The sequence below is a fragment of the Sciurus vulgaris genome, assembly GCF_902686455.1.
Source record: "Sciurus vulgaris genome assembly, chromosome: 11".
Classification (NCBI taxonomy): domain Eukaryota; kingdom Metazoa; phylum Chordata; class Mammalia; order Rodentia; family Sciuridae; genus Sciurus; species Sciurus vulgaris.
Window position 1 is genome coordinate 126,340,261 of NC_136472.1, and position 25,644 is coordinate 126,365,904.

General features: G+C 39.8%; 1 long non-coding RNA gene across 2 annotated transcripts in view; it reads right to left on the reverse strand.

The window, feature by feature from the left end:
* Window positions 1-411: 411 nt before the first annotated feature.
* LOC306639509 overlaps window positions 412-25,644 on the reverse strand; it is a 37,945-nt gene continuing 12,712 nt past the window's right edge. Inside the window, exons 3-7 of one of the 2 annotated variants that reach the window (XR_013757676.1) lie at window positions 24,115-24,219; window positions 17,860-18,028; window positions 9,808-9,904; window positions 2,166-2,303; window positions 412-536 (exon numbers count right to left, since the gene is read on the reverse strand). This is a non-coding gene — a long non-coding RNA (uncharacterized lncRNA). Of the gene's footprint in view, window positions 537-1,792; window positions 2,304-9,807; window positions 9,905-17,859; window positions 18,029-24,114; window positions 24,220-25,644 lie in introns of those variants that run through there. The other variant, XR_013757677.1, reaches the window with a different exon arrangement.

Sequence of the window (25,644 nt, forward strand, 5' to 3'; positions counted from 1 at the left end):
AATTTAACTTTGCCATCAGCTAAGTATGAGAGTTCTAGCTTCTCCACATTCTCACCACTCTTGGTATGGGTCAATCTTTTTAATTTTAGCCATACTAATGGGTGTGTATTGATATTTCTTGTGGTTTTGATTTATATTTCCCTGATGACTGATGATGTCATACTTTTCAAGTGCTTATTGACCATTTGTATATCTTCCCTTGTGAAGTATTTGTTCAAATTCTTTGCCCATTGTTCTGTTATGTATCGCAATGTAATTCAAATAACCCTGAAACTCACTGGCTTAACAGTTCTTAATTTTATGCACAAATATTTCATTTGGGCAAGAATCAATTCAGACAGCTGATCTCTGCTCCACATGGCCTCAGTTAAAGTAGCACAACTGGAGTTGAGGTATTTACCTCCAATATGACTCACTTACAAGCCTACTTGGTACTGTCAGTTGGAAACTCAGCTGAGGCTGCCCACCAGAGACCTTGGTTCCTCTTCATGTACATTTGTCCATATAGTTTCTGGGCTTTTTCAAAGTGTGAGTGCCTGCATTTTAAAAATTTGTGTTCAAAGAGAATAGAAGTGAATGTTAGAATGTTGGCAGTCTCTTAAGGTTTTGATCTGGAAACTGAGTAGCATCACTTCAATCATACTCTGTTGGTCAAAGAAGAAGACTTTACCCATATTCATGGTGAAAGGAAATACAACCTACTTTTTAATGGGGGATGGGACCATATTTACTCTGCCATTTTCTATTCTATGTTTGAACCAAGTGGTTGGAATGAATGGTTTGCATTCAACTCATATGAAAAATCAGTCCCTCCTAAGACCTAAGCAAATTTCATTCTCTACTTTCTACCTTCCATTTGTCAAGAAAACTTGAACCTGTTAGCAGAAAGTCAGCTAAGTATGGGTCTTATCTAATACTTTCCCCTTATATCCAAGGTAGTGCCAATCCCATTCCTGCCTGCTTCTAATGCTATCCATTGCCTTCAAACAATTGCTTTTTATATTTTGTCCATAGTTTATCATTGTTTTGGCAATATTGGTCTGATGAAAGGTACTCCACTGTTTTGGGAAATAGCTCTCCCATATGTGTATAATGTATAAAATGTATTATAAAATATTTAAAATGAAGAAATAGAAAAGTAACCCTAAGCAATGAATGTAAAATATAAACATTAAGTCAAATCAAAAAAGCATTCACATAATAAAGAAAATTATATATGGTCAAGAATAATTTATTGGTTATTTGACATTGTCTAAATTATGATGTTAGGAATCCTTTGGACCTTTGAGGCTTGAGGCTTATAATTCTAATAAACTTATAATCTAATATATTCCTTCTTCTTCTTCTTTTTTTTTTTTTTTTTTTTTTTTTTTGGTACCAGGGATTGAACTCAGGGGCATTTGACCACTGAGTCACATCCCCAGCCCTATTTTGTATTCTATTTAGAGACAGGGTCTCATTGAGTTGCTTAGTGCCTTGCTTTTGTTGAGGCTGGCTTTGAACTCAGTTTCCTCCTGCCTCAGTCTCCCAAGATGCTGAGATTACAGGTATGTGCCACCACGCCCAACTCATATTCTTTGATTTCTATTTTGCTGAATACAAAAAATTAAAGATTTATAATTTATGTACTCAATGTGAAATCAGTAAATATAAAAAAGAAATTTCTCAAGCCCTAAAATTCCATTTCAGATGGAGATTACAGTTCTTTTCTTAAATACGGTTTGTAAGGCAAAGAAGTACCTGAACGTGGGCCAGGAAATAATCACAGAGTAAATATGGCTCGTTTTCTCAGGTTTTTAATTTTAAATATAAAAAACTGGGGGAAGATAAATTCATTTCACATTAAACTTGAATACATTATGGTATAGAAAGCAAACGTCACATGAAAAATTAAATTAAAAATGGGACGTAGAGGAACATTGTTCTTGAGAAATCTTCGGGCAACCCTTCACCCAGATGCTGTGAGATGAAGTCTTTCTCTCTTCTGGTATTCTGAGATAAAAGTTTTGGAAGTGATATAAATTCATTGAGCACTAGACAAGAGTCTGAAAATCTCTTCTTTGTGTAAGGTCTGCAACTGCCATTGGATCTGTACCATGAAAATGTTCTTTTTACTCTGAAGTCTACTATCTTTATTTAGCTTTATTCACTGAATGCAGTCTTACCCTATATGAAGTGCTGCCCTCAAAACTGTCCAGCTGTTCTTCAGTGTGATTTTGGTTGATGAAGATAGGATGAAAGATCCGTTTCTCTGACCTTCCATCAAGGCAGAACACAGCTGGCATCCTGCCCTTCTGTTCCAGCTGTAGACAGAACTGAGATTAGCACAAATGATTTCTTCCAATTGACTTCTGAGGGGTACACTATAAATGGGTTTTCAGTGTGATTTAGGGATTCCTTCCACCATAGGCCATCACAGTGCCTAAAGTACCACTCCTCTGAGGTAGGACTAGAGTGACCTTGACAGGTTAATCTTATGAGTGACAATGGGAAGTCCCTTCTTAAGTCATTTGTCATTCATAAAAACCTTGATTTGAGCTAGTAGGCTGTAATTTAAAAATATGTCCTTAAGCACTTAAACATTCTTTCTACCAAAAAGTGAATTATCCTTCCCTTAAATATAGGCCAGCCATAATGTCTTGCTTTTACTGAACATAATTAGGCAGAACTGACACTGTGTGACTTTTCAAACTAGGGTAGAAAAAGCAACACAATTTCTAGACAGAGAGCTCCCTTTCAAGTATGCGTTCTGGAAGCCACAGAGCCAACATGTAAGAAATTCAACTAATTTGAAGTCATACATATGGGAAAGACCAGTAGGAAACTCATGGACATAGGGAAAGATGCTTGAGGGCTCCAGCTGTTCTAGTCCCCAACTGTTTGAGACTCCCTGGTCTACCCCTCAGGCATGTGAGCAAGGAGCTTTCAGATGACTCCAGTGTTTGAATTATTCTAGCTGCTTCCAAGTGGAACAGATGAGCCACTCCTGCTGATCCGTACCCAAACTGAAGATTCAGGAGTGAATGAATGTTATTTTAAGCCATTACTTTGAGGTGGTTTGCTAGGTAACATTTAGAGTGTGAATGGATTATGTCCTATTGCTTATAAAGATTTGGAGAAAATAGGACAGAAATAAAGAAAGTTTCAATTGTAGACTAAATGAGAAAGGCAGGAAGAGTCCAGTTTTTAATTTGAATAAGCCTAATTTGTTTTGTTTCCTTTGTAGATTATAGTTTTGGTGTCCTGTTATTTTAAGGTTTTATAATTGGATTGTTGGGAGGGAAGAGGAGCCAACCTAAAAAGATAAGCCAAGGCATTATTAACAAGAAGGTATTAGTTCTCAGTCCTGAGTGTACATCATAATCATCAAATATGGTTTATAAAACATGTGCCTAGAACCACCTCCAAAAAGTCTGATTTAGATTGATCTAGGGTGCATCTGGTGTATCCTAATGACTGACAGTTTTTAGAGGATCCTCTGGTGATTCTAATGTGCAGCCAAGGGTGAGAATGATTGAAAAAGAGGTCAAATGTATAAAATACAGGGAATTAATTTTTTTGATACATTGGACTTTAATTAATGGAATATCTTACAATTCTAGAGAAATCACATGTCAAAGCGTGCAAACTGAAATTTGGCAGTATTGGGAATTGAACCCAAGGATATTTTGCTGCTGAGCTATATCCCTGGTCCTTTCTTACTCTCTCTCTCTTTCTCTTCTTTCTTTCTTTCTCATTTTTTTTTTTTTTTTTTTTTTTTTTTTTTTGAGACAGGGTCTCAGGTTGAAGTTGGCCTCAAACTTGTAATCCTCCTGCCTTAGACTCCCAAGTAACTGGGATTACAGGTGTGGAACACCATCCCCAACACATAGTGTATTTTATGTGAATATAGAGATGCAAGGAAAAGTCTCAGGAAGAGGGACTGGAAATAGAGCATTTGCCTAACGTGTGTGAGACCCTGGATTTAATCCCTGGCACCAGAAGATGACCAAAAAAAAAAAAAAAAAAAAAAAAAAAGTCTCAGGAAGAGAGCAAAGAAGTGTTAAGATGCTTTCATGGTCATCTTTAGAGGCCTTTTTGTCCTTAGGGCATAGAAGCCATGAAAAAACAAAACAGGTATTAAGGAAATTTTCAGTAGAAAAAATATATAAATTGTTGGGGAGTAGTAAATAGGGTAAACAAAAATGTTGCTGGTACATGTTGAAGCAATTGGCTTGGAAGGTTTATCTACAGGCAATGTTCTCTGTTATGGCAGAGTGCAAGCTTAGCAAGTCTTCTTCCCTAAAAAGACAAGCATAAAGCTGAAACAAACTGTTAAAAACTGTTGTAGAACTCTGAAAATCAACTGGAGAAAAACTAAAAGTTGAGAAATGTCTATTCATGCAAAACTGCTAGAACTTTAAATAAGAAAAGTTGGACCCACAGTGATCTATAGCCTTCTTTCTTGGGACTGTCCCTCCCTTTAAACCCCTCCAAATATTGGTCATTGCACTAGTGTTACCAAGGCAGGGCTGACCATGAAAACAGCAGCTTTACAGCTGGACTCCATTTGGACTGGAGAACCAAAACCCATTCCTAGAAGCATTATCAATAAAAACAGTGTTTGTAGTAGGCTATGGACAGGAATTCTCACAGCTCTGCTAACCTGGGTTTTTAGTACCAGTTAAAGCAACTGATGACCAGTTCAAAACTTAATAGGGAGTTCCTGGAAATGAGAGTCATCTAAGGGCTAAATAATCTCTCCATTTCTCTGGGCTGATGTGAAGCTAAATTTACAGCAGACAAATGTAAGTAAGAACTGAGCAGAACTTCAAATCCCAACCCCATCACCCTAACACACACAGAGACCTGTCAGCAGAGAATTGAAGCTTACAGGCGCCAGGCGAAGCTTTAGCCTAATTCTCTCAGTCACTGATCTGCTGGTAAGCTGTGGAGACATATGGGAAGCTAAGCAAAAAATAAAAAAATAAAAAATAACTGAGTCAAGACGTCAGTAGCTGCACATCTCAGGCAGACCACTTTTGTAAAGTAAGTCCAAGTAAATTACTAAAAACAATAACTACCTCTTGAAAAATATCAGAATCCAGACATGTTACAAGGTATGATCTGAAACATCTAGTTTCCAATAGAATATAAGATAGTCAAAGGAACAGAAAATCATAACCCATGCTCAGGGAAAAATAAATCCATAGAGACTGACTCCAAGTGGATCCAAATATGTTTATCATACAAAGACTTAAAAGCAGCTCTTATAATATATTTTAAAAGCTAAAGGAAAAATATGATGGTAATGACATTCTAATAGGGATTTTCAATAGAGAAGTGAAAATGATAAAAAGGAAGCAGTAGCAATTCTAGAATTTAAAAACACTCTAACTAAAATGAAAAAGTTAAATGGGCAGATTTTTCAATGGCATATAATCCGTAAACATGAGATAGAGCAATAGAAGTTAATCACTATGAAGAAGAGGGAGAAAAACATATTGAGGAGAAATTAACAAGAATTCAGAGACCTTGGGACAACATCAAATATGCCAACTTACATGGAGAGTTCCAGAAGGAGAAGAGAGAGAAAAGCAGGAAAAAATTATTGGGGAAACCATGACTGAAAGTTTCATATATTTGATGTAAAATATTAATTTATACACATCCACAAAACTCAATAAGCTCAAAGTAGGTAAATACAAAAATCCCCCCCTACAGACATTATAGTAAGATTACTAAAAAACAACACAAATATAAAAGAATAGCAAGAAAAAAAATAACTAAGCCCAAACTGGGGAACAAAAAAGTAATTCAACTAGTGGCTGAATTTTTATCTAAAACAATGGAGGCAAGAAGGCAGTGGAATGTCACATTCAAAATGATGACACAAATTCATATCCAGCAAAACAACTCTCCAAAAATTCAGGTGAACTAAAGACATTCCAAGATATATAAAGACTGAGAGGATTTACTGCTAGCAGACCTGCCTTCCAAGAGACAATGAGGAATGAAAGGAAGTGACGCCACAATGTGAATCCATAGGAAGAAATAGAAGCACCAGAAACACTAACTTCATATAAAAATATAGAAGACTGTATAAATATATATTTTATTTTTTGTTACTTTTAAAAATCAGGTTGTGTAAACCAATGATTATAACACTGTATTGTTGGGTTTATCATATAGGTTTCGTAACAGTTGAAGCACAAAGGAGAGAAAATTAAAATGTATAAGAACATAGATGTTATACTTTACTGAAATAAAACACAGAATACTTTCCCTAGAGCAACATATTCAAGTGCACGTGGAACATTCTCCAGGACAGACCTTAATAAGTCTTAAAACATGTTTTCATAAACATCAAAGGATAGAAATCATTCAAAGTGTGCTTTTCAATCACAAATTGGAATTAAATTAGAAATTAATAACAGAAAATTTTAAAAACCTACAACAATATCTGGGAAGTAGATGACACCTTACTAAATAATTCAAGATCAAAGAAGAAAATAGCAAGGAAAGTTAGAAATTATTTTGCTCTGAATGAAAGTGAAAAGACAATGTATAAAAATGTATGGGATGTAGTTTATGCAGTGCTTACAGGGAACATTACAGCTTTAATCACATATTTAAAAAGGTATTGTCACTGCTTAGGAAAGTCAAAGTTATAAATTAGAAAAAGTTTTATAGGGTAAACAATTTCTAGACCTTGTCAGTTTAGTGTTTGTGTGCCTTGGTCAAAGGATTTTTAGGACTTTAAATACATGTAAAAGCATTTAAAATATATGCATGTATATAAATGTATCTACTAAATTGCAAAATGCTTTATACAGAAAAAGTCTTGTAGATAATTGTCAACATATATTCAGGTTCTGTCCTCTTGTGAAGCCCTGGGCTAAGTATTTTATACACACAGTCTAAGTGAATATTCACAACAATCTTATGCAGAATTATCAAGAAAAATTGTTTATAATTTTCCTACTTTAAACAAACACACGGCAGAGCTGGCTTCAAATCCAGGTCTCTTGGATGGCATGGCCAGTACCCTGAAGTTTTAACCCACACCCCTCCCATTCCAATCCCTGTGATTTTGCCTTAATTCTCAAGCCTCTACAGTTTACATGTTCTTCTACAGCCATGAAGACTAAGATGAGAAATCATTATTCCTCATCTTTGCAACCTCTGATATAGTTTTAGAAATTCCTGTGGGTTCTTGCTGTGCCAATTTTTCATTCCTTAAAATGCACAGCTTTGCATTACTTTGGGTTAGTATACAACAGATTGTTTGCTTGCTTGCTCTACAAAGCATGTACGAAATCATGGATCTCTGGCCTTTTGCCTTCTATTCAGATTTTTGCATATCCTGTGTTAGGTGTCTAAGTTGGTGTGCCTGCTTTAGAAGCTTGTAGTGGTCTGATACAATCTGTAATAGAGATTCACATTTTATTTCAGTAAACAGTAGAGTTGTGCTATTCTGATTTGATGATGAAGATTGAGTGTGAATAGTAGTAACTAGAAATACTGATCAGGCACAAATGTAGTATCAAGGAATATCCTGATAATGTTATTTGTACATGAAATCAGAGCATTTTTAGATTTATGGGCTGCCTGGAAGTTATAAAGTCATATTTGGGACAACTTCCAAGTGGCTAGTCTATATTATTTTTTTTAAGATAAAAATTGCCATTTGGAAAGAAAAATTATGTGTCCAGTGACCAAAACCATGTACTTGATTTTCTTTATAATAAGTGAAAATAGAGACTTAGGCATAACTTACTTTATGTTGCTTCCCTAGTCTATTCTTTCTTTGTTTCCGGGGGGTCGGGGGCAGCGGGTGCTGGGATTTGAACTCAGGGGCATTCAACCACTGAACCACATCTCCAGCCCTATTTTGTATTTTATTTAGAGACAGGGTTTCACTGAACTGCTTAGCACTTCACTTTTACTGAAGCTGGCTTTGAACTTACTATAATCCTGCCTCAGCCTCCCAAGGCACTGGAATTACAGGTGTGATGGGCTGACAGATCTGACTCCATGAGAATGTTATAGGCCAGACTCTAAGTGACTAAACAGACTCCATTTTGATCTGAGACTCCATGTTATGGAGGAAATAAGCTTCTCCCATGGGAACACCCCACCTCTGTGCCCATCATCAGTTACTTGGTGTGACATGTTTAATAATATACAATGGCAACTCCTATGTAGTAAAGAATTGCTCTCTTTTGATTCCTATTGCTCCTAAACAATGTACCATGTGAATAGTGATTGTATGGATGTTAGCAACCATTCTTTAGTTTGTACCTAGGTAAGGGTCATTTTGACCCACATCCCCCTCTATCGATGATCTCATGATGTTAATTTCGAATCATAGCAACAGACACTTATGATTAATGTGATTTTTGGTATAAGAATCCCTACAACCCTGTGGTCGGGGCTGTTCTCCCAATAGCCATTTTTTGGGGCATTGTGTGTGACAGTCAGCCGGCTGGCTTAAAAAAAACTCTCAAATTTGGGCTTCTCAGTGGTGATCGGTCTGATCTTAAGTTGCGCCCCATAACACAGGTAGGCACAACCATGACCAGCACTAGTCTATTCCTTTTTGACTAGAAAATGGAAATTGGAAAGATTTTGAATGACTGCCCTCCAGTTTTCTTATCTTACAGATAGAACAGAGGCCCAAAAGTGTTAAGTCCTCAAAATTAGAGAGTATTTTATTTACTGTGCTCTGCTTTGAGTTACTCCACGACATATAGAACAGCAGTTTTTAGGCTGTACCTTAACCTGTGCTACTCCACTTTTAAAACCATAGTTTGTCATACAGCTACTCCATTTTGAGTTTAAGTTCTGAGGTGGAATGACTCTACACCACGTTTGTGCAAGTGAACAACCACTATGTGCCTGGCACCACCATAAAGCATAAACTGGTAAATAAATTAATCATGCTAATAAGAATGACCACTTGTGAACTTACTGAATTAATCAGAAGCACTGGATGAATAAGCCTGTCAAACTCATATTGGAAAGATCAGACCTATGAGTTTTATCAAACACCAAATGAAGTGACTCCCTCGCATGAAACCCATAAAAGGAGGAGAACCCCAAGACTGGACATGGTAGCACCCTGACCATGCCACCTGGTCACTCATCAAGACCCTTGACCAAGAAAATTGCCATAGCAATGAACTTTCAGAGAGTCTCTGTTTTCTGGCTTTAGCAGAGTGCAGTTTCTTCTGCTCATGACAACCACACAGGTTCCAATCCAAGCTGACACTCCAAGCTGACATTGTGAAACTACCATTCATTCAGACCTTGGTATAGAATAAGTCCCTGTGCTTTGACAACTCTATACCCTGAACAAGTTCTTTGGCTGGTTTTTAATTTTATTTGACCACCTACTGTAACTCTTTGCATCCATGTCTGCTCTCTTTGTTCTCAGTTCAGCCTTCTAAATCCCTAATGCCGCCTTAATCCTTTCTTAGCCTTTCTAATATATATATATCTGATATATCTGAATATATATAAATATATCAGATATTATTATCAGATAAAAATATATCAGATATAAATATCATATTTTATATATATGAACAATTGTGAAGGGTGATATGTAACTTGAGTGTTATATATATTCAAAATTAAGAGTGGAATAAAAGAACCTATGATTGCCTGACATGACTGTCAGGTGACCCACGAGTATTCAGTGAATTGCCATTGTTCAAATGGTGTAGCCTGTGAATTTATTGTTATTCAATAAATTTTGACATTGTGGAAAGACACAAATGTGTTTGGTCCATGATAATGACATAGCACACTCAAGATATTCACCCTTGAATTTTCTGTACTTAGTAAGTTATCTGGCCCCTGAAAGTTGCCTTTAGAAGCAGGTGGAGGGTGAGTTTCCAGAAGAACATCCATTTGAGACCTAGAATAAAGAAACACATCTCAGATTTCTCAGGTTGGTTTGAGACTTTCCTGTAACATATATTTATTTCGAAATTAAATTCTTTCTAGGGCCGATCAAGGCCTTTAACCACTGTTAGTGAAGAACTGACTATACAAAATAGAGACTCTGGGGTTTTTCCCACTAGAGTCTTCATTAGGGGTTTTAAATTCCTCAGAAAGAAGATACACAGAAGTAGCAACCAACACCTAATTGAGACACACAGGGTCTCCTTTCTCCTGTGTTGGATGACCTAAAACAAAGGTCTCTGAACAGCTCTTTTCTCCAGTCACCTGTGAACAGCTTCTCTTTCCAGTGACCTGAGTCCCTATTTTTTAAAAAATTTCCTTTGAAAATAGTCACTTTCTAAGGGTGATTGTTCCTGAAATAGAAAATCTAAGAGGAGGTAGTGGAAGGGGTGCTATCACATCCTCAATTGCTCTCTCTCTAGTTCTCTTGTTGCTCCACTGTTGCTTTCTTACCTGTCTCAGCTTGCTATTCTTGGCTTCACTGTAGGCTGGGCTACTTTGCATTTCTATGGCTTATCTGCACCTGAGTGTATTCAGTTCTTCCCCTTTCTCACCTTTGAGTATCTTTCTCTGAATCTTTCTTTGACATGATTGACCCCCAAAGGTCTCTCGGGTTATTTAAGGGCTGAGCCAAAACGTAAAGGGTGTTGCATGGTTGTTTGTGTGAAATCCTAGACTGTATGGGCTGAAAGGAAAGAGGGCAGAAGCAGCATAGGAGGAAGCTGTTTCCTGGCAGGTGACTTACCTATCAAGCACAGCTTGAGAGTGCTGGGCAATTGCCTGGGCCATCCATCACCACCTCTACACTGAAGTGTGTATGTGGGGTGTCTATAATCATAATGTTCTGCCCATTGCCTTTGTGAGTTTCCCTGGTTGATTTTGTCTTGGACACTCTTGAAAAGCCATTAGGCCCTTAAGGCAGAAGAAAGATTATTACCTGGAGAGAGCTCCAGAGTAGGTGGTCTCTAGGAAACAGAGGTGACTTTCACAATTCAGAGTATGAATGAAAGAGAGCATGAGACTCAGAATTGCTGATGTAAACGAGGCAAGGTCATTGTGGGGTGGGGTGGAGGTAATGGCTACAAGTGTCAAAAGCATGTGGGAGACCGGGACGGGAAGCAGTGAACAACAGTAAGGCCCATTAGTCAGGTGTCAGAGATGGAACAGATTGAGATATGAGCCCTGGGTTGAGGTGAAATAGACCCAGAATCAAGTTCTTGGCTTGAATGCCTCTTCTCCTCATGCCTGGTGTATATAACAGGGATGGAGAGTGCAATTTAAGGAACTGAATGAACTTATTTTCTCCCTAAGCCCCAACACATGGGCTCATCCTGTCCAAGTAGTGGGAGAACTTGATCAGGGTGCAGTTCATGGGCTGAGCTTGGCCCTTCATGGGCAGGATTTCCCCACGTTTGACCTCAGGCTGGCAGGCTGAACTTAAGGTACTGGAGGGAAAGATTGAGATGTCTGATTGTGTGTATTATTCTTGCCTGAAGTTTATAACTACTTTTTCATTTAAATGCTTTTGTCTTGTTCTTTATTTTCAGTCATCTATGTCTCTTTTTATATCTTGTAGGAAACTTTCAGTCTTCAAATAACTATAAAATCAAAATTGGTGGGGGCAAAATACTTATTTCATTCAATCATGTGTCAAGCACCCTTTTTGTGTATGCTGTGCAAACAGTAAGCCTAACAGGCTTGGAGAAGTGACCATGGAATGCTGCAAATTCTGCTCTGCCATTAGATGCTCAACGGCTTTGTGACTGGTGACTGAGATTCCTGTCCTATTTATTCTGTCCCCCTGTCCCCTGACACCCAGCAACTAGTGGGTGCTCAGTAAACATTAGCTGAAAAAGCAAGACCCTGACACTTTCTTAGTGAACCCTGATTGGCCAGTTTTCTTAAGCAATATGAAAACAACTATGATTGGTTGTCAATAATGATTATGTAACAACACTTTTATCCAAATGAGAACAACATGGCAGAAGTGGTGAGGAATAGAAAGAGCAAAACAAGAGAAAAAGGGCTAAAAAGAACAGTTTGGGAGGAAAAAAGAAGAGTTCATTAAAAGTGGCAGTTGGAGCAAAGAACATCTGACTTTAGTTCTTGAGATGAGGCACGTCAGCAACAGAGAACATAAACAGAGCTCTGATCCAGGGGGACACGAAAGTTGTCACTATGTTGAACACCAACAGTTCTCAAATGCATGGAAAACACTTCCTGGATGTTCTCTGCATGCTGTTTGCAGCGTTAGCAAACTTTGTAGCATATTGGCTAACTATCTTCAATGGCAGGAGACAGAGGACACAAACGCAAATACAATGTTAAATAAAAATCACAGGAGGCTTTTTTTGGACTAAGCTCCTGCACTGGGACCTAATAGACCAGACTAAAAATCCAAATGGGGTCCCTCATGCGGAGGTTCTTTGTCACCAAACTAAAACTAAGCTGATCTTCCAAAAAATCAGGATTACAGAAAACACAGCCAAATTTCTCAAACAAGTCAGTTTCAATTTGCATGATATGAAGCTCCTCCTGCCTTCATCCTTACACTAAAGTAACCTATAATAACTTAAGTGAACCTATCAGTTATTTTTCTATTGTTCTGTCTCCCTGTCCCTGCCTTACAAGAAAATCAACTTTGAAATAACAATCTGCTTTTTGGTTTCTGTTTCTGCTTTCTTCCTTTTATGTCTGTAAATCCAATCTCCTCTGTTCTATTCATCAGAATGCTTATTCTATTTTATGGAATGAAGTGTTGCCTAATTCTAGAATAGAAAATAAAACCAATTTAGGTGGCAAAACTAAATTGTCGTAATTTTGTCCTTTGGCAAAATGATTTTTTTTTTTTTTTGCCAAAAAAAAAAAAAAAAAAAAAAGCCACTAGAAATATTCCAGGCACATGAGTGATTCTGAATGCAGAAGTTTGACTGTGTGTGTTTGATTAGGTTCTAACTGGCCTTATTGGTGTGTGCCCACAAGCCTATCAGGGGACACTGGAGGAACTTGGACTCATGGAATCAGCCAGATGGGATGTGAAAAGGATGCTGGACAGAGTGAGGCAAGGATGAAATGACTGTGTTTGCCCTGCTGCCCCAAAGTTCTCCTGCATGATAAATATTACTTGTTCTCTCTGCAGCCTTGTGATAAGAGCTGGGATGAAAACGGAGTGAGTTTAAAAATGCTACCTTCTGAGTAGGTTTCAGGGGACATATTCTCCTCCATCAAGGTCAGTTTGCTTGGTGAAAGCTTTTGGGACCTGAACCATCAGGAGAAAAATCAAAAGACAAATGCAAGAGTGTCAGAAGCCTGGGCCTGAGTCCCAGTGCTTTCAGGTAGAGGGAATGTGAAGAATCATATGTTTTCAGATTCAAGTTTCTTCATATACAAAATGGAGTTAATAAGTAACCTATATAACTCATGAACCAAATCATGAATGGAAAAGTTGTATGTAAAGGTACAGAAGTGCCGGGCATGGTGGTGCATGCTGTAAGCCTAGGATGCAGAGGCAGGAGGATTGCAAGTTGGTGGGCAATTTAGTGAGACTCTGTATCAAAATAAAAATTAAAAAATGTTGGGGATGTAGCTAGTGGTCGAATGCCCCTGGTTTCAATCTCCTATACAGCAAAAGTTAAAAAAAAAAAAAAAAAGGTGCAGAGTACTGGAGGGCATGTCTCCTTGATGGCCCTTGACTTCCAGAGGGTCTGGGGTTGGGCGAGAGTCTCAGCTGGTTCTTTCTTCTTGTTAGTTCCAGTAGAGTGGTACTAAACACCTGCTCTATACCCGGGGACCACCTGGCTTTGCAGGAACATTTCTCACTGAAGAGTCTTGACAAGATTTCTATTTTTACTGCTTCCAGATCCTTCTTCTCCAGGGCAACCACATACACAATGCTGTTTTGCAATTTATTTTCATTTAGCCAAGGAGACCCTTCCCTCTTCTTCCTGACTTGGCTCTAATGGCCTGGCCATATTAGTCTTGGATGACTCCAAGCTATTTCAGCCTCAGAGCTGGCATGGACTTGTTATGCCAGCTGGAGAAGGACAACACACCTGTGGGTGTGCTAGGCTGGGTCTGGGAGGTGGCTGGGCAAGGGTCCTAATTACTCGAGGGTGACACAAGCTTCACCAGCATGACTTCATTCATTTCCTTTCTCCAGGCTCTTTGAGCTCTGGGGACAAGCTCGGGATGTTTATGCAGCTGTCCCAGCCCCTGTGGGAAGGACCTCTTATCTGTGGATCACCCCTCTGGCCTCCAGGTGGACATCTATAGTTGAGCCTAGGCCACACTTTGATATCTGGCTCACAAAAGATTCATGCTGTCTTATCTATTTCTTTCTTTCTTTCTCTCTCTCTCTCTCTCTCTCTCTCTCTCTCTCTCTCTCTCTCTCTCTCTTTCTTCTTTCTCTTCTCTTCTCTTTTCTTTTCATTTTTCTGTTCATGGTGCAGGGGATCAAAGCCATGGTCTTGGGCATGTTCTACCACTGAGCTAGATCCCCAGGCCCTGTCTTTTCTTCTTCGTGTTTGCAAAAGGTGCTATTTTAAACAAGACAACTTAAAAACAGATGAATTGTGGTTTCTAGATGCCACATCTCCAAGAACATGATGGAAACCAGGATTCAATCCATCTGACTCTTTGGGACAAGACTTGACATTTCTTAAATTGGCAAGGCTCTCACTAAAGATGGAAGTGCTGAAGCTGCCAACTGGGGAAGAGTCACTGCTTCCTGTTAGAAGCGTGCTCCCTTCTGCAGCGATTGTCGCTCCAGCAGGAAGACTTGGGCTGGATGCTGACTAAGCCTCATGTGCTGTCTGCTGCATAGAAGATGCTGACCTGCTGTCTGGAATATGTCCTTAGGGTTGTTTTTCCAGGGGTGGTGACAGGAGGTGCTGGATCAGCAGTGGTCTCTCTTCCAGCTTCCTTGGAGCCCAGTCCCTTCTTCAGATTTAGGGGTTCAACTGTCTGAATGTAGAAGCGTGCCTTTCTTTGTGTGAGACAGCCCTTCCAAGGACCGGATCTGTATCCCAAACCCCATCACCTCCCTCAGGGAATAAGAATGAAGTGTTCCCAGTGGACTGGTCAGCTAAACGTGACAGAGTAACATGTGGATATAGAACTGGGGACAGAACCCAAGAGACCAAACTATGCTTCCTCATCACATCCAAATAAAAGATCTGGGTAGGAAGTAAGTCTTGTGACCTCAAGAAAAAATATTTGGAGAAAACATAATGAATATTAGTCATGGACGTTTTCATCATAAGGAAAACTTTTCATAGTAGCACAGTGTTGCCCAGGGCCCAGCTCATCTGGAATCACTCTCTTTGTGTATGTATAAGTTCTGCACGAGAGCACGTTCTGAGATATGGGCCCTTGGCATCGTATTCCCCAAAGTGTGTTCCCTGAGTACCAGTCTTGGAAATCATTTTATGAGGAAAGGGTTCCATGGTTAAATGAGATGGAAAAACACTACATTCTCTGCTTGTAGATTTACAATGTACATTAAAGACTCAGAATATATTTTGAAGAACACTTTTAACTCAGGCTAACCCTGAGTTTCTGTGTTAATCAGCTTGTGTTACTACAATGAAGTACCTTACAAAGGAGAAAATTTGGTTTATTTAGCTCATGGTTTGCTGGCTCGTGGGTATCGTACCTGTATTGGTTTAGTTCTCAGCTGGGTCACATCATAGTCGATAGCAATGGCAGCAGCAAGCCATGATAGCATCTCAAATTAGGAGTGGAGGGAAAAAGAGGATGGGTGGACCATGCTTGCTCCTTTTATAGCAACTGACTTGGGAGAAATACCAAAGGGGTTCCACTTGGAAATAACCTTATATCTGTAATGACCTCACACTCCTTCTGAGCCACTCCTCTACCACCCCCCAAAAGCACCACCCTGGGGACTGAGCTTTAAAATCACTATGGACCCTTGGTGGACACAAATCATCTTCAAACCACTGCAGTTTCCCAAACTTATCTGATGACAGAATGAGAATTTTGTAATATACCTGTGAAGTACAAATTGGGGAAAGCTGCTTTTATGGAAGACACTGCACCATGCCTACAACTTGTCATATCTTCTCCTCAGTCTGGAAGTTACTGCTTCTTGGGGATCATTACCTTGGTTCATTTAAATGGGTGAGTAGTTCATGAACTCGGGGTTGGGTTTGCAGGCTTCTCTTGCATACTAGAAATTTAGTGTCACAGACTTGAGAAGGACAGGCCCCAGGGGAGGGGCAGAATTATTGTCAATACAATTTAACTTTCTCCTATTGTAGCACAAAACTTTGGGACTGCAAAAATATTTAAATTATGCTCTGAGACTAGAAGGTTAATCCCTCTCAATAATTTTCCACCAGGATCTGGTACTCTGGAATGGTTAACTTAAGAAGTCTGGGTGGAGAGAGAACTTTAAACATCTGAGAGTCAAAGACCTTCCTTCTATTGTTCCCCACAGTAACACAGACTTGTGCATATAGCAGACAGTTGCTTCTTTATTTACTGAATGGGATTCATAAAGCTTAGTTTTATATACAGTCTTGGAACATAGTGGGTAGTCTTTAGTCTGGGTTACTCTTGACTTATTTTTCATGTCCTGGGTTTGTTCTGTACAAAAATTTATGACCTGGAGTTTGGAAATGCTCAGTCAGAGTCCCAAATCTTCTGACTGGAGTCCCTCCAGCCATATCAGTCCTGGAATCACAGAGATTTCCTACTTTGCTCTTCACACATGGTCTTGCAGACCTAGTTCCTGCTAGCATAAGTCTCAGGATGCTTGCTTGCTTTACCTGCTATTATTTTGATCACCTACCATGTCACCACTTTTAACTCTATTGTTTTTTTTTTTTTTTTTTTTTTTTTTAATCTTGACTAAGTTGTTGCATCTTATTCACCTGTAGCCCACGTATGGCACCAACCCAGCTTCGAGACAGATTCAACATCCTGTATCCTTCTGGCTATGCTTGAGAATGGTCCCCAGTTAAGCCTTCCTGTTGTCACCTGTTCCAAGGTATGAAATGTGACTAACCTTTACTTTTTTCCTCTCCCAACCCATAACCTGTTTAATACCTGGTATAGATACGCTTCCTCAAAGGGAATTCAGGTGAAAGGAACCAGGGGACCACACTGAGCTCTACGGGCGTTTCAGTTTCTCAGTCTGGATGCATTTACCACGTAAGAAAATATTTTCTTAGAATCATCTCTGTGGATGCTTCTGTGATGCTGCTGGGATTTGATGGCAAATCAATGCTGCCCGAGGTCAAAGGACTTCTGGCTTCAAAGGGAAAATGTTCAGTGTTGGTGCATTCACTGACTGGCGTTCCCTCTCTCGTTACATTTGATTGATTTTTATACAGCCCCCCATGTCACCCTTGACACATTCTTGTAATTACAGTGTGATTGCTTGCTATCTGTATGGCAAATGTGTGCTTCATTGCAACTCCTTCTTTATAGTCCTTCCCTGAAGGCAGGTAAGGTACCACTGTATGCTACAGTATCATGTGACTTGAAGTCCCTCAATAAAAGCCACTTGAAAGAACCTGTGTTTACATAACATTAAAAAGAGAAACGTTGACTCCATTAGCTCTTTTGTCTACAGAATGTCAATTATTTGACTATTTTTTCTTGAAATTCCCAACAGATAAGTGCACTGAAGATCCAATCTGAATGTAACCAGTCTGTGTACGAGAATTGTCCCTGAATTCATTTCTTGGATAAAATTTTTATAAAATGACATTCTTCCAGTGTGCAGAAACGTCTGTAAACATTAGTTTCAACGGGCTGAATTGGGATGGGCTGAGGTGGTGCTTAAAAGCAATCACCCAAAAGGAACTCTGTGGAAACCACAAAATAATTTGCAAGGCTCATAGAAAAACAGTTGCTTCAGATGTGCCCTCGGCACTCACTCACATTTACACGGCTTGGAGAGTTTTGCTTCTTCTGTGATGAAATCCATATGTCTCTGTTTGCCTTTCTTTTTTGCATAGGGCACTTTGTTCCTGAGAACCATTCTCTCTTCCTCTGTCTGTCCTGCTTTCCTCTGTAGATCATACATGTGCATGAACCCTCTGGATGGCACCTGGAGAAACAAACAGACACCCACCCAGAAATAACATGGTAATGCAGAGCAGTGCCAGGGGGACCCAGGGGAATTTCTCAATTTCTGCAAGCCTGCAATGGATGTTTTGCTGAAATTCCTAATTTAGAAACAAACAGGAAATGTAGCCCTGAGGTTCACACCTTCTTGTGAAAATCTTCTTTTCACCCTGATATTTCCAACTTCAACATCACTGTGGTTGAGGGAGTATGAGCAAGATTTTTACAATTATTGTGTCATTGACCACCTGGCTTTCATAACAATCTCTGGCCCTGGACTTTGTGTAAGACCTTAGGCAACTTTTTTAACCTGGGAGGTATCTACTTGGAAGGCAATTAAAATAAGGTGTTAGATTGAGCCACCTGGAAATGAATTCTGACTCACTTTTTGTGTCAGTCATTGGAGCCCAGAAGTATTTTTGCAAGGCTGCTTTATTGAATCTTTAGTGCTCATTGTGGGGTTTAATGCTAATGAAGTGATTCTGGATACATATGGATTAAATAACAACTGCTTCTTTTAAAAAATTAATGCTTATTATATGCCAAGCATGTGTTCTTGTCATCTTCATTTAGCTGCAAAGAAATTGAGGCTTAGAGAGATGAGGTACCTGAACCCAGGTCATGCTGCTATGAAGTTGCAGATCTGCCACTAGATACTAGACCAGACCTGATCCAAAGCTCTATCACTTAAGCCCACTGCTAAACCACTTCCTAGAATATTACAGGTGATAGGGTAGAGGTTCTTTGCTCTTAATTGGGCAGAGAAAAAGTCGTAAGGTCAGGCACTCCATTACTGGGCGTGGGTTCTCTTTGCTAAGGTGAAGCCTGATAAATTACCTTGGTTGATAATGGCCGTGATGGTTTTGATGGTTTCTGAACAGTTCTCAAGTAGTAAGGCCGATTCACAGGGACATTATGGTTGAATGAACAATGTTTACAAATGCCAAGTGCTTATAAAATAATGACTCCAACATGGATTATTATTATTTTTAACCTATGAAACTGTAGATACTGGAAACTTTCAAGCCAGTTCACAATGGCACTCTCTTATCATTTTCTTCCATTTCACTCTTCTCCACGTCTTTTCTGCTTAATATGGAAATTAGTCTTTCCTGTTGTTTAGGACTCAGTTCACTGAGGATTTTTTTTTTAATCTAACAAGAATAATGTTCTTTATATATGAACAGAATAATTTCTAATAGGACAAGTCCCTCTGAGTGTTCGTGGGGTAATACTGAGTATCCATGGGACAATTATGATTATGATTAAAATAATAATTTCCACTTATGTAGTCTTTGGTAATTGCTAAATTGTTTTACATGTATTTTTAATTAACTCAAATAATTCCATAAATATTATTTTTACTCACTTTAAAGATTAGCAATGTCACTCACTTTCTCCAAGGAGTAAACATCTATTTTTTCTTAGTCAAAGGCATACCCACAATCTTCGGGTATCATGACACCTTCCCCGCGTCTTTTGTAAGGAGCAGTAATTTTTCTGGCAACCATTCCCAAGCACAATATCTGCTGGCCATGGGAGGCCTTCTAACTTCTCAGTTATCATCATGTGGTGATAAATCTGGGTGTCATCAGACTTCCTCTACTCTCTGTTCTTCCAGAATAACCCTTCCTCCACACTTCCTGTCCACTGGAACTGCCTGTCCATGAACATGAACACTCAAAAGTATGTCCCTAAACAGGAGCCTTGAAAAGTCACAGGATACCATGGCACGTATTTTAGAGAGCAAGTTTTGCTTCAAGGTTTGGCTAACAAAAGTAAAATAATTTTAATTGTCCATTCAAAACATTTAATTTTTTATAGTGAGATATTTTATCAAGCAGAAAATAATATTTACACATATTTTAAATAGTACAATCTTGGAATAGAATGTATTCCCAAACACCAAGGATGCACAAGTGCTTTTGTTCCTCTAGTGGGGACGTCAGTGGAAAACAGAATTTCTCAACTATGATGTTTATGAACATAAATGTTTGCAGTGGCTGCATGGAGTTTAGGGGAAAGAATAAAGAGCGTCTCTGAGTCCTGCCTGGTAGGAGCTGCTAGAGTCCTAGATGGTTTATATGTTATATGGAAAATCAAGCCAAGATAATTTTATGGGCTTCTGCATTAATTTGGTAGAGTTTTGGTAACAAAATACCACAGACAATATCCTAAAGAACAGAAATTTATCTTCTCACAATTCTGGAAGCTGGACATCCAAGATCAAGGTGTTGGCAGGTTTGCTTTCTTCTAAGGCTTCTCCTTTGCCTGCAGAGGGTTGCCTTCTTACCTGCCTTACCTGGCCCTCTAGGCACAAATGCCCCATATCTCTCTGTATGTCCAAGTTTCCTCTTCTTATAAGGACACCAATCAGATTGGATTTGGGCTTACTGTACTGGCCTCATTTTAACTTGATCACCTCTTTAAAGGATCTATTTCTAAGTGCAGTTGCACTCTGGAGTCCCAGGGATTAGGGATTCAACCTATGACTTTTGGAGAGCAATTCAACTCCTAAAAGCATTGAAGACAGCCCCACCAGTGAGGTGTCATTTCACCTGGGCCCTGAAGGAATGCTAGGAGCCTGCTAGTCACCCAGCAGGATGGGCATGGAGTGGGTTGGACAGGAAGCCATTCTAGACAGCAGGAGCAGCACAAGCACAAAGCATAGACAGTACCACATGTGGGGAGGAAGCTCAAAGGTGTGTTCCTGGAGCCTGTTAGAAGGGAGGTGGAAGTTGGAGGAGGTAAATCTGGAGCCAGGGAAGGGATGAAACCAGGCAGGGCACCAAGCATCATGCCATGAGTCAAGAGCACATCCAGTGGAGAGACAGACATGAGAGGCCTTGAGGAAGACAGTGACGTGGTCAGATCTGCATTTTAGAAGATGACCATGTACACACTGCTTGGGCATGTATTGATGAGAGCAAGGTTGGGGACAGGGACACTGTCAGAGAATGATGGGATGCAGGAAAGGGACGAGATTCAATAGGTTTAACTGAAATGTCCTTTGGGTCTGACTCAGTTCCCTTCTGTGGTAGTCGATGCCCACTTCTTTCATTCCCAAAGAATACTGGTCAGTATTTCTTACAGACTTGGTATGTGCCAAGCAATGTTCTAAGCCCTTTGCCTGTATTACCTCATTTATTCTTCTCAATGATTATAACCCTATTTTATAGAGAAGAAAACTGAGAAGCATTGCGATTACATGGGCTCTTAAAGATCAGAACTAATGAGGGTAGTGCCAGAACGCAAACTCAGGGAATTTGACACTAAAGCCCATATTCCTAACTGCTACCTTACATTGTTTTATTGAACAACAGATAACTGTCTACCACATAACTACTGAATTCATGAAAGCTTGTGGAAATCTGTCATGTCTATTTCTAGGAAATGCAGCCTATTCCAGAGGAATTCTGAGGTTTTCAATTTAATGCCATTAAATTGACTATACATCAGTCTGATTCTTTCCCACCTACTTGATTTCCCTTATCATTAATGGTTGGGTACTGAATTGTCTCATCATGCTAAACTCTGGAGGTTAGAGGCAAAGAGAAGGTGGTTTCCATTTTAAGCGGCTCACAGTCCAGACTGTCAGGTGCACAGAAAGATACCAGTTACCATTGTGGTGGAAATGAGACACAACTACAGAACCCTTAGTATTAGAAAGCTATATCCAAAGGAATGGTGTTAGGGATTTCCATCACTTGCTCCCCAAAGACAGCCATCACAAAGAGATCATAGCAGACGTGAGGGTACAATTCTCATAGACTTGTTCTTGGGAAGTTATGGCTATTCTATGCAGATGAAGTACATGGAAATGTCTAAAGAATATATCCACATGTCACAGGGGATACAGAACTGAATTCATTCATTCATTGATGATGGACTATGTACCAGGCAGTGTACCTTAGTGGTGGATGAGCTTCAGATAAACCGTGCTTCAGTAATGCACTCTCACACCCCTCACCCTGCAGTGAAGACGCCCTTTGTCATTATGCATTGGAGAGCTTTTTCCATCTGCTTCTAGTCCTTAGCACCTGTTTGGAAGACAGAAACCTTCTAACAGACTTGTATCTCATTTTTCTTCTCAGTCATGTAGTGAAACTTCTTAGTGCTAAATTCAGAATAAAGAAAAACTGTCCTCACAGAATGGGAATAGCATTATCATGTTGTCTTGTCACTTGTGTTTGAACAGTATAGGGACAAAGTGCACAAAAACAAACCAATGCTCTCATCTTCTGAAACACAATCACCTTTACATTCATGTGGATCATAAGAGTCCCTTGTTACAATGTTTCATGTAGAAATCTTCCTTCCTCATCACCAAAGAAAGCACTACTTGAGGGCTTACTTTCTGGGAATCTTATATTCACTATTGACCAGAGGATTTTCCCTCTTCTCTCTGTATTATAAGCTGAAGGAGGAAAAACTGAGGTAGATAGATGTCAGCAGGAAATAGACACAACGAAACAGCAAGCACTGAACAAACACAAACGGATAAGAGTAAGCAGCGACTTTGTATGAAAGCCTGGAGTAGTGTGCTCCATCCCATTTTATAGAATAGAACTTTGTTTCCAAAGACAGAAAGGCATCAATAGTTCCAGTCTCCTGGATTCTTTAAAAACTGGAAGCCCCTGGGGAAGAGTGATGTGACCTGTTAGCAGGAAGACCAGCTTCCAGGCCTTTGTTGGGAAGTTGTGAGAAAGAGGGCAGATAAGTGGGGAGGCAGCTGGGAGGGCTGTTGGTTTCTCTTCTACCTGGAAATGTGCCTCCTTATTAGGCAGGGAACTGGAGTTGTCACTTTGCAAAATATCTCAGGCTGCAGGTTCTCTGAATCAACATTTCAACATCTACCTTTTTCAATAGAGACAGACTTAATCGCCCTCAATTTCCCCACTATTCTGCCTTGGTGGAAAGAGATGATTAGGAATAACTGATTCACACATCCCCGGAGAGAAGGAGGTACAGAGAAATGCTTGCCTCAGCCAAATATTCAGATGTCCACAAAGCAAAACATGCAGATATTTGGAAATATCTAAATAATCAGTGGACTTGATCCAGTTTTAATTCTCATGTAACAAATACCTTTTGTACAGACCACATTCTGTTTGTATTTATGTCAGGAAGACTTGGCTAGAGCTGTGTGTGTGTATATACATGTGCATACACGCATGAGAATGTATATTTGGGTAGTATGTCAGTACGCATGTGGCTGTATGTGTGTACATGAGGAAATGTGAATGAATGTGTGGATGTGAACTTACATTGAAAGTGGTGTGTGTATTTATGTGGGTGTAGGAGTTTGTGTGTTTGTATTACTATATGTGAAAGTGTAGGAATGTATGTGAGTGTGTAAATAAGAAAGTAGTGTGTATGACAGCATGTGTGACAGTATGTGGGGAATGTTAGCGTGCACACTTTATGTGGGAGTATAGGCATGTGTGAGAACTGTGTGTTTGTGCATGCAAACACATGTACATATGTCTGAGGGCTCTTGTACAATAGGAACCTGGATTCCAGCTGGTGGCATGAGCAGCGTTTCCTGAAATTGCTTCTGACTCACAAGCACTCTAACACAAATAATATAAAACAATTTAAATATGCAGAGATTTGGTTTGCTTTCTTTTGGTTAGTTTACATGAGGGCTGTTGTTATTGGAGAAGGAATTTATCCAAAGGTTTTCTGAACATGGTAGAGGCATAGCGTCTGTCCTGACTTGGTGTGACCTTTTGCTTCCCTTCCTCTAGGGCCTGTATCAGGCTGTGTTTGTCAGCTGCAGTCGTAACCAATTTTGCTCAGAGTTTCATGTTACGGAGTGATCTGCCTGACCTCATTTTGGATTTCATGCCATGGCATGAGCATCTAATGGAAACCACACCGGGCTGGACGTCAGGAGTGTTCGTGTGTTCTTGGGGAGGTCAATGAAGCTGTCAAAGCCTCAATCTGCTTCTTGGTCAACCTGTGATTAACATCATCAGACTTCCTGCCTCAGAGATTGATGAAGAAAGATGAAAGGAGGGGAAGAGGACATTGAAAAAAATACTAGCTCTATTATTTGGTTCTTACCTTTTGATCCTAAGCAATGAAGTCAAGGGGTTCTGAAAGTCAGCTACTGGGAACTCTGATGTCCAGCCTGAATTTCCTTAGATTTCCATAGCTTTCTGTAGCCATCTACAAAGAGGGAGAAAAAGAAATCTATCTTTTATTGATTGCCCCTATTCATCCATTTACAATTAATCTCTATGTTCCACCGTCCTTAAGTAGACTCTGATTTTACAAATCCCTGAACTTCTCTGTTTGCACATTGGCTCCTACCTCTTCTTTCAGTTCATCTGCAAGGGCCAGTTTGTCCCACTCAAGCTTCCACTTGGTCCTCTTTCACCCCCTTGCCCAGGAAGCATACTGCAGTGCCTCCCACAGGGGCTGAGGACAATAGCACGGTTTCAACCCCTGCTGGCATTCCTCCTGCCTCCACCCAAAGTCACAGGAGTTTTTCCTTGGAAGGGAATGTGAGGCCTGGATCCCGGTCAGATCTGGGTAGACAGAAATTCTGTGGTGGATGCCAATTTAGATTTCCTTTCTCCAAAGGGTATACACTGTGGGCACAGATAATCTCTTTGGAAGTTTAGATCAAAGAAATAGAAGTCAGAGATAAAAGTTCTCTCATGCTTGTTATTAGGGACAATGGAATTCCATTGTTAATTCTCTGATTCTTTGTATCTCAGCCATGTCTCTCCTGCCTTGAGAACCCTTTGCCCTATGGAATGAGCATGCATGGAATGCATCTCTGTACCAACCAGTGAGTTTGGCATTGGAAGATGAGACACCTGGACTTGCCTCGTCAGGTTTCAGTCCAACAGGAAGAGAAGACGTCAAGTTAATAACCTGATGACCTGTTATAAAAGGAGATATGTGGCTGACTTTGAGTATAGAACACAGGGATTCTACTTTCTCTAGGGTCAGGGAAACCATCCTTGGTAAGATGAGTATAAACTGAAATTCGGAGGGTTTGAAAGACAAGCTCCTTGAGGATCATCCCCAAAAGCTTCAAAAGCTTGGCACAGAGCTGCTCCCTGAATATCTGTTGAAGGAATTACATAGGAGTTGACAAAGGGGTATGGTTCTGTGGAGAATATTCCAGGCCAACGTCTGATGGTGTGTTGGTCTGCTGGGTGTAGCACAAGAAGTCCCCATGGCTGCATTTGAGAGAGTAAAGGGAGAACCCCTAGGAAGTGAAGCTGGAGAGGGAGCAGAGACTAGTTGACTTTTGCAAGGGAGATGTGAGTAGCCAATGAAAGCTGAGAGGCCTGTAACGCTCAGAGAGGTGCTGTGCACATTAAATGGTCCTTCTCAAACTCTGACATTCAGTGGGATCACTTGGGCATCTTGTAAAACCGGCAGATTCTGATTTAGTTGGTGGACCCTGGAATTCTGTACCAGTTCCAAGGGGGCCAAAATGACTGCAGTTCTCGGGTCTGCACTGTGAACATCAAAGGCACAAAATGTTGCATAAATGTTGACTTTCTGGTCCCATAACGTCCATGTCCCTTCATGATGGTGCATCTGTAAAGTTCTGTTGCTTATTTTTGTGCATAG